Genomic DNA, 8167 nt, shown 5'->3' on the forward strand with positions numbered 1-8167 from the left:
GGCATTTATCTCAAGAGAGTTGCTGGAAATCTGGGACAGCAAAATCTCTTCTTCCATTTCCAATACTGCAGCTGTATGCTGACTGTGTGTCTCCTGTCCCTGCACCCTGACCAATAAATGGGCATGGCACTGTGCTGGGAGGAGGGAAATGTTGTTCAGGGAGATATTAAATACCTCCTTCCACAAAGTCCAGAAAAGGCTAATAAACCCAGATTATACAAGTGCATGACACTATAATAAACTGGGCCTCTTTCACCAGGCAAATGGGTTTTTGGAGTCCTTCTTAGCATCATGGCCAAATATTGACAGTTTTCTAGTGGCATAAAGGATTCATTTGTACTAGTGACTTTGCTGGATGATTTTCACATTCACATTTCAGTCAGAGGCTGGGAAAAGATATGAAGGCTGAGAATGGGCTGAGGGAGGTGAAATTTACTCTGCTGCCAACCTGCTTGCATAGCTCTCACAGCAACAGGAGAAGACTAAGCACACTTGCACATTTTCCTTGTTTGCTTCTGCACCATTGAGATCCCATCTTCCATTGGCATCAGATGGAGTGGAGCACCCCAACCCAGGTGCTCCATATATTCAGTAATAGGGACCCAGTTCTACCATTGGCAGTGAGAGGCATCAGTGAAAGAGTTGGAATGCTTCTCTGCAGCATCATTTACCACCAATAAAGCTTATGCCAGTGGTGGTGAACCTTTTAGAGACTGAACACCCAAACTCAGTCACGCTCCTACACTGGGTGTCACCCAGTGCCAGGGCGGGTGGGTGGAAGCAGGTGTCAGGAGACTTCCAGGGGTGGGTCTTCCACCTTTTGGGGGCAGGACTTCTGGGAGGAAAAACCCAAGGCACACTCTCTCAGAACCAGGCTACCAATAGCAACCCCCCTCCCCCTGATGAAACTTGCCAAGAAAACTCCATGATAGTTTCATCTTAGGGTCGCCATAAGTTGGAAATGATTTGAAGGCATCACACATACAAGTCAGACTCTCTCAGCCTGAAGGGATGGCAATGAAAATCCCCCTTTGATGAACCTTGCCCCATGATAGTTTCACCTTAGAGTCACCAGGAATGACTTGAAGGCATGCATGCACGCACACATGCGTGCATGCACACACGCAAGGCACACTCTCTCAGCCTCAGGCTAGCAATAACAATCCCCCCTATGATGAAACTTGCCAAGAAAATTCCATGATAGTTTCACCTTAGGGTCACCATAAGTTGTAAATGGCTTGAAGGCACCACAGACAGAAGTCACACATTCTCAGCATCAAGGGATGGCAAGGGCAAACCCCCCTCCACTACTTCCCCTGCCCTCCCGTGCCTTTAACTAGCTCTGGGTATCAGTTAAAGGCATGGGAAGGAACAGGAACACACCTGCTCCTTCTCCCCTCTGCCCTCCTCTACTTTAAATGGCTCTGGGAGCCAGTTAAAGGTACAGAGGAGGGAGGAACAGGAGTGCACCTGCTCCATTCCTTCCCCCGCCTTTACCTCACTTGAAGTCAAAGGCACAGGAGGGTGGGGAAAGAGAAGGAACAGGTACAAGCTGGCTCTTCCACTTCTCCTGCCTTCCCATTCCTTTAACTGCTTCTGCATGCCGACAGAGAGACCCCCACATGTTAGAGACAGCGTGCCAAAGGTTCACCACCACTGACTTATACTATAGCAGTAATTTGTGTCATTGTTTTTGCAGTTAAAGAACTTTTGGGGAGGTCTGGAATTATACCCAGATCTGGAACAAGACAGTCAGATGATACTGGCCTATGCATGTTCATTGGCTGATCCAGTACCAGAACATTTGAACTACCAGGAACAGTATACTAAATAACTATTGTTAACAAGATATTTTTTACTGGCTATTTACTTCCACTTGACTTCTAACTTTCTATAATCCCACCTCCAACTCTGGGATTTCACATCTGAAATCTTGGGTAACAGTACATGCAGCTAATGAAGTGGACTACAGTAATAAAACTGTAATTGTTTGAGCTGTTCCAGGACTCTTTATTGTTTTAGCTAAAATATGCAAAAAGAGCTACATCTCTGGATTTTTTCCATGAATAGTTATAGGAACATACCTTGAATGAAGAAAGCATAGTACATTTGAGCAGCTTCTTCTTATGCAAAAGATTTGGAGAAATCTCACTAGGAGCCATATTCAAGGAAAGCCATGTTGGCCATACAGCGTGAGATAACAAAGCACACAAAAGAGTGAAACCTTTATTGGACAACCCAAATGCAGAAAATGCACCATGCAAGCTTTAAAAGCTTCATTGGCTCCTTCATCAGGCAAAGATATTAAAAATCACACAGGAGAAAAAAGGTGAAGATGTTAGACTCAGAGGCCTACATCCTGTCTCAGATGTTATTCTGTTGTCAGTTAAGATGGCACTGAGAGATTTCAGTGCAGGCAGAGGTCACTCCTTGGTGGTGCAAAGACCAGGGACAAAGGGAAATAAATGGCAGGTAATACAATTTCAAATCCACTAGCAACATAAAAAGTAACTTCCCTTGAGATCCAGCTGTCTCTACCCCATGCAAAGCTAACTGCTTCTTTCTTTTAGGCAGAGAACACTGAATTTCTCAAGATGTCTCTGTACTATTACATCTGGGAAAAATTAGATGCTGTATAGGTAAAATGTGCCAATTGTAATAAATTAAAACTGAAAATCTATATGTTTGTATGCATAAATTCCATCCATAAGATGTTTACTGGCTAACTTATTGTGTATGTGTGTGTGTGTCAGAATAACATTTGGAATTAAAGTTGTCAAGGCATTTTGATCCACATGTGTTAGCCACCAAAGTCCAACCTTGACCGTACTGACATTGTGGTACGTTCCACCCTGCTCTTCTGCCATCTTTCATTAACCAGTGCATGTGTTAGAACATTATTAGAACAGTATTCAAACAGAAAATTTGATATAATTCCCCAAATGTGTGAAGATATTTTATGGAATGATATTATTTGTGCATGTTGCCAAACTTTATATTAATTCAGTCATAATGCAAAAGAGTATCCTTCCACAGCCTCACAATCCTATCGAGATTTCTTTTTGTGCATTATTAAAAATATGTGCCTGTATGTTCAAGTGCACAGCAAATGCAATTCTTCATATTTGTAGCCTGTAATTCTATAAAGAGGTGGGAGTGGGGTGTTGAAAACTTGCAGCAAACCAGTTCTAAAATTTACATTTTATATTATCCAGATAAGAAAGTTAGATCTTCTCAAACAGTAAGGAAAGCAGAAATAGAGCAGAGCTATGTCAAGAACAATAGGACATCAACCCTTTACTATAAGTACTGGGCTCTCAAAGCAAATAATTTATGTCAGGTTAGTCCCATTGATTTTTGAATACTCTTGAAACCGACTGTACACTCGGTTTAGTATAAAAAGTGGTTTTAGGATCAAAAAGTCTGATTCAGACTTCTAAAACTTGGATGCTTTAGAAAATATTGGGGCAAAGAATTCTTTAATGTTTAACAGCCATTTATCACCAGGAATTACCCTGTGCTGACATTAAAACTGCTATTTAAAAACTGAATGTTGAAAGGACAAGAAAATAAGAGAATGGATTTCTTTAATGTCTGGTAGAATTTCAATTAGTATGTACAGGACATGTATCTATAAACCTAAACAGGCTGGTAGGCTAATCTCAGCAGCCCTTTTATCTGATGATAATTATTAATTAGGACATGGAAAAATAATTGGAAAATAAGAACAGAAGTAGAAAATGTGAAGTTGAAGGCTTTCACAGCCAGCATCCATAGTTTTTGTGTGTTTTTCAGTCTATGTGGCCATGTTCTGGAAGAGTCTATTCCCGATGTTTTGTCACAGGAGTTTACTGCATACCATGTAGCTGTGGACAAGTCTACATAGGGACCCTCAAACGCAGTGTTCAAACATGAATCAATGAACATAAGAGACACTGCAGACTGGGTCAGCCAGAAAACTCTCTGGTAGCAGAACACATTATAAACCATCCTGGGCATAAAATGCTATTTGAAAACACTGAAATTCTGGACCATGCCAACAACTATCAGGTCAGAATGCACAGGGAAGCCGTGAAATCCACAAACACCTAGACAACTTCAACAGGAAAGAAGAAACCTTTAAAGTAAACAAAGTTTTGCTATCAGTCCTGAAAAGCACCATGATCAAGACCCAGCAAGTGCAAATGACAGCCACCCAGGTCCCCTAATTAAACAGACACCCTGAGGCCTTGCCATTCAACAACAGATCGACACAGAGATTAACATGTAAATCACTCCTCTGAACCAAGGGTCCTACAGTATATATACCCCACTCACTTCTATGCCAGCATTCTCAGAAGATGCCAGCCACAGGTGTTGGTGAAACGTCAGGAATACACTCTTCCAGAACCTGGCCACATAGCCTGAAAAAACCACCAAAACTATTGAAGTAGAAAATGATCAAAGCCCAGCTATAAACAAAAATTCCAGACTGAAAAGATAAAACACAGTAAAAGTTTTATGCATTCCTTGGTTATGCTGGAAAGGGTAATACAGATAATAATAAAAACCTCTTAGCTGAGTTGAAAATAATATGGGTGCAATTTTTTTTCTTGATAATCTCTTTAAAAAACAGAATGGACATGAGACAAAATAAAACCCTTACATTATTTTCTATTTTCTATTCTCTGTACATTGCATTTATTACTTTTGTACATTTAAAAACATGCTTTCAGAGGTTAGGAGATCATCCCTCTTGGAAGAAACCAATGCAAATAAACCAATTCAATATCCCATCCTAGTACTGTAAGCAATTGGGAGGACTGAATCCTTGTTCAGTTATTTCTTTGCGAGTTTAGAATTTCTTATTTGCATAGATGTCAGATATTTGTAATCTTGCCTGACAACAGTACATCAGTGGGGACATAGGCAGGGTCTGCTATAGATTGATCCAAAGCATGAAATATTTTTCTCTAGCTCCTGCCAAAAAGAGTCAAGCATATAAGACAAGCACAGAAGAAGACAGCAATTGATTGAGATGCTACACATTCTACAAATGATGGTTATCTGAGAAAGAGAGATGATGGGCAGCAAATGTTTTACTTTATCCTGAAGCAAAGAGAAGGAGGCTGTGATTATGAGAACTCTTTATTATCTGCTGACATAATATTAACCAGTGTAGCCAAGTGAGTCACAGTGAACCCTCCAAGCCAGTGCATTTGAGAAACTGGCGTAATTTTGCTTTTTTATGGCTTGTTAGAATTCTGTTCACATTGAATCTTGGAATCTTTTCCTCAGATTGTTCACATCCATGGTACTGATGGAGTGTATTTCTTCCTTTGCAATTTGAGATTCATGTGCGGCTGGAAGCAAACAAGAACAGGATTTGTTATTAAAAGAATTGTTGCTGGGGAATAGGGGACTGGTTTTTTCATTGTTTTTTTCACTTCTCCTTGGAACCTTGCATTTACTTGTTGCTAGTAGATTTTTGTTGCTATAGGCTGGCAAAACCTACAAACAACAGTAAGATTTTACTCAAAGTATCTTTTATCCATAAGGGCATTGCCTTCAAATTCTTCAAGTTTGATGATAGTTCTAATTAATGCCATTTGAGAATTGGCTGGGAAGATCACTGCTTAGTTACATTTTATTTATTAGAATAATTATTTTGTTTCAAAAGGCAAAAATAGAGAATAGAGAGCCAAGACCTACAACCTCATGCATATTCCAAAGACTCACTGTGTGTTCCTACTCATCTATTTCAGCTTTTCAGCATATAAAACAAAGATTAAAGATACACTCCTTCACATTGTCTTTGCCCATCAAATGATTTCAAGGGTACCACTTGAGATCATTTGTTCTCCTCAGTTCCTTAACAAGTAATACCACTTAACAATTTTTTCAAGTGCACTCCACATTTTTTCAGATCTTTAGGCATCACCTCTGTACTCCCAATCAAACAAATGTACTACTTAAACATGTTTTCACTTGCTTCCTCCATCAGTACTCAGAAGCAGGTGGGACAAGACTTGGTAAACTACCATAGCAGATTAGTGGCTAAAGAGACAAAGCTTTCTCTGGCAGCTCCTTCCCTATTATTTTATATTGTTCTGCAAGTGTAGGGCCTTGCAAAAAGAAGTATTGGCTACTTCTGGTACAAGCTTCAAAGAGTTCATACACTGATGCAGTGTAGTATGTAAACCATAACTGCTGGACCTCTTACCCTCTCCCTCCACCACTCCCTTCTCCTTCTGTGTCATGTCTTTTTAGATTGTAAGCCCGAGGGCAGGGAACCGTCTAACTAAAAAGATTGCATGTACAGCGCAGTGTAAATTTACAGCGCTTCATAAATAAAGGTTAATAATAATAATAATAATAATAATAATAATAATAATAATAATAATAATTATTATTATTACATCTTTATATGTCACAAACATGAGTCATTATATTCATTTTCCATTATGAAGTTGAAGGCTTTCATGGATGGCATCCATAGTGTTTGTGGGTTTTTGGGCTATGAGGCCGTGTTCTAGAAGAGTTTATTCCTGACATTTCACCAGCAGCTGTGGCTGGCATCTTCAGAGAGCTGTGGCTGGCATTGATGCCAGCCGTAGCTGTTGGCGAAAGACCAGCCTCATAGCTCAGAAAAACCCACAAAAATTATTTTCCATTATGTTCAGCAAAATACAAGGACACAAAAATAATATCTCAGGAGTACAAAATAATATTTCCTTGTCACTTTCTTTTCTTCAGGGGCTTGCACAGACAGCCATTGGCAGGGAAGGGCCTTCTCCTTATTGCTTTACCAAAAAGAATGGGGAAGGGAATACATTTACTACTGCTGCTCCCAAGCAACACAGAGGATAAGTTTAGTTACCAGTATTCAGGCCATTTCATCATGACCATGTGGTACCACTTTTGCATTCTATATCTGTCTGGGTAAATGCATGCATTGAATCCCACATGTATTAAAAACCCTTTGGGAAGAAAAGAGTGTAGAAGCCATTGAGATCAGATATCAGAGAGGAATGAGTGCCCCCCATTGCTTTTCACTCTTACACAAAAGCATCAGGGATTCTAATGTGTATTTGCTGCTGTTTAGAGTGTATAGCTTATCTGCATGGTTGGTACCCAATAGTCATTGCTAGGCAGTGGTCTATATGACAGAGGGTGCTCCAGTTATCAAGAGAAAGAGTGAAAGGGTGTCATATTTTCTACACTACTGTGATTACTCTAGTCTACAAACATTTGTGCCCCAAAAAATCTATTTGTTTTTAAGTTGCCAATAGGCTTCCTTTTGGGCTAGCATCACATTTTCATAGCACTGATTGAAAAAAGACTCTATTAATTGGTCTTCATTGTTTTTTGACACATGAATAACTACAGACTCAAAAGTTCTCTATCAAGTGCCTATTTCAGATGAACTGATATCTTATTTTTATACTGCAGCAGCACATGGCTGCCAAGCAATCTGAAGTTGATTAGCTGCAGTGACAGTACCACCTACTATATACAAGGAAAACCCTGTTCTCCAATGGAAATGTTTAGCCAGCAGTGTGACTAAGCAGTTTCCTGAAGTGAGGCTTTAATAAGTTACAGCAGTTAACAAATGTTAAAAAAAATGTATAGGGTATATGATGAATTAAAGGAGGAAATATCACAAAAGTCCTTTATTCTTTTAATAACTTTTGGGCCCAGTGGGTCTGTGCATGGGGGGGGGGGAGCAAGGGACACACAGAAAACATCAAAGCATCTTTCTCCACTGTACTCTATTCTAATGAGTTCAAAACCATAGGGAATAAAAGATTTCCTTTAATTCTCAGACTGCTGTGAAAGATTGGCAATGGCCTCCTTTCTTTCATTACTGTTTTTTAAAAAACAAAACAAAACACAGATCATCCATGGAAGTTTATATTTCTACAATGTAATGACATTGCTTGTTAGCATCAAGCCCTAAATTTTGATTCTGGGTTCAAGCAGCATATGTAGAAACATAACAAAATCTCTCTCTCTCTCTCTCTCTCTCACACACACACACACACACATATACCACTTGTTCTGACATCTATTTGGTTATGGAAACTGGTAATCTATGGACCAAGCAGAAAGTCCAAACTCCATGGACCAAGAAGGTTGGCTATAATATGAGCCTCCACATTGTGATATGCAGACTACAGCCACATGT

The sequence above is a fragment of the Sceloporus occidentalis genome, unplaced genomic scaffold, assembly GCF_023333645.1.
Source record: "Sceloporus occidentalis isolate IW3139 unplaced genomic scaffold, rSceOcc1.0.p SCAF_2, whole genome shotgun sequence".
Lineage (NCBI taxonomy): Eukaryota > Metazoa > Chordata > Lepidosauria > Squamata > Phrynosomatidae > Sceloporus > Sceloporus occidentalis.